The sequence below is a fragment of the Schistocerca americana genome, chromosome 8 (assembly GCF_021461395.2).
Source record: "Schistocerca americana isolate TAMUIC-IGC-003095 chromosome 8, iqSchAmer2.1, whole genome shotgun sequence".
In the NCBI taxonomy this organism is placed as follows: domain Eukaryota; kingdom Metazoa; phylum Arthropoda; class Insecta; order Orthoptera; family Acrididae; genus Schistocerca; species Schistocerca americana.
Window position 1 is genome coordinate 28,402,791 of NC_060126.1, and position 2,187 is coordinate 28,404,977.

General features: G+C 47.1%; 1 non-coding gene across 1 annotated transcript; it reads left to right on the forward strand.

Annotated features, from left to right (window-relative positions):
• Positions 1-1,379: 1,379 nt before the first annotated feature.
• Positions 1,380-1,454, forward strand: Trnat-cgu. Its single transcript has one exon. It is a non-coding gene; the product is annotated as a tRNA-Thr (tRNA).
• Positions 1,455-2,187: the final 733 nt, after the last annotated feature.

A 2,187-nucleotide genomic window follows, 5' to 3' on the forward strand; every position in this document is an offset into this window, starting at 1 on the left:
CTCGTATGTTCCACATGTAACAACAGTAAGGAATGAGGAGATTCTGCGCAGAATCGGAGAGGAAAGGAACATGTGGGAAACACTGATAAGGAGAAGGGACAGGATGATAGGACATCTGTTAAGACATGAGGGAAGGACTTCCATGGTATTAGAGGGAGCTGTAGAGAGCAAAAACTGTAGAGGAAGACAGAGATCGGACTACATCCAGCAAATAATGGAGGACCTCCACAGAATTTACATACTGATTCATTCACAAAACACACATCCTCCTTATTACAATTATTCCATAACCGCTTCTTTATGTAGTTAAGCAAAAGTGCGACAGAAAATTTGGAAGCTGTATCGATGAATAATTTTTTGAACCAAACGCGGAGAAAAAGAACATTCTCGCTCATTTATTGTTAGATAATCTTCATTCGTACCTAAGACACCTTTTTGTCCCTGGTTGTGAAACTATTTCTGCGTGCAGTCGACATACCTAACAGCAGCAGCGCAGTGCCGGCGTTCATTACGGGGCCGTTCCGTGGGACAGGTTAGCCGCAGCAGCTGGCTGCGCTCCACGCGCGCTGCCCGTAAATCTCCGCGGCTTGTGTGTCTGTCAGCCGCTGCGTAAATCTGCAGCCGCCTCGACTCGGCCTTGCAGCGGATTAAGCGCGCAGTGCTGCACCAACCGCCGGCACTAAGTTTGGCTCCCGGGAAAAGATGAATAGTCTAAGAAATATGTTTCTAGACACCCAGTGCCAAAGGTCAGGTAAAACGACGTATCAACTTCTAGATTCCATCGGACTGATATGTGCGTTCCAAATTACGCTGCTAGCGTCTTGAACTGTTAGCGAATGTAGGTATTCAACTCCAGAGAAACATGAATGTTTAAGTTGCCACCACAGAACCTGGCATTAAAGAACCTGGCGTTAATGGAGAAAGTCTCAGGCCTGAGTACATATGCTTGTACCTGGATTATCCTCCGTACGCAATAGAAAACATGCACGACAGGCAGCTGTATGAGGGTCGCCAGAAATGTGAACACCCGTAAAAAAATATGTAGCTAAGTACACTATCAAATGAAATGATAATTAAATAGATACCCTAGCTGCAAGCAGGCGTTGATACACTTCATTGGGGACATGTTGAAAATGTGTGCCCCGACTGGGACTCGAACCCGGGATCTCCTGCTTACATGGCAGACGCTCTATCCATCTGAGCCACCGCAGGCACAGAACTCGTACGGGACTTGGTAGATTAATCTGCCACGAGTAATGAGTATGATGGGCAAACATCTATGAGGTGCACTACGAATGTAGTGTTGTGGACATGTTGGGAATGTGGATCTCACGGCGAGCGTGCAAGGGATAAGTCCCTGCAGACGCACTATCCTCTGTGCCTGCGGTGGCTCAGATGGATAGAGCGTCTGCCACGTAAGCAGGAGATCACGGGTTCGAGTCCCGGTCGGGGCACACATTTTCAACATGTCCCCAATGAAGTGTACCAACGCCTGCTTGCAGCTAGGGTGTCTATTTAATTATCATTTCATTTCTAGCAAAGCTGCATGGTCATTCACGGTAACTGTTCTTTCGGGAACAGTTACTACCGTATAGTTAACTGCTATCAAAAAAATCAGTACACCATTTTAGAGGTTTCCAATTCACACAAGATTTTTTTTTTTGCAACAGTGCACATCGACTACATGAAATGATTGTATTTACAGACCAATAGCAGAAGCGGTTCTGAGGTAGCAGTTATTGACCCATGCTGAGACACACATATTAGTACGTAGTGTAGCTACTACAGGCGGCCGTGCATGCTCTGAATTTGGCATCCAGTCGATCGTACAGATGGCGAATACTGTCTTGGTACACGTTGTGCCACGCCTGTTCGACTTGTTCACGTAGTTCTGTAAGAGTTGTCGGTTGACGAGTGGCACGAATCACTTCTGGTCCCGTCGTATCTCACACGTGCTCGACTGGAGACAAGTCTTGGAGTTCGTGCTGGCCAGGGAAGTTGCTGCACATCCTGCAGCGCACGTTTCGCGGTCGGCGTGTAGTAGGCGAGCATTATCCTGTTTTAACAACTCATGACCTTCCTGTTGCAATAACGGCAAAATGGAGGGACTAGCAACATTCTGCTGAGCGCTGGTTAGCGTCCCCTCCATACAACATGAAAGGGGAATAAGAATTGTAGCTTATCGCA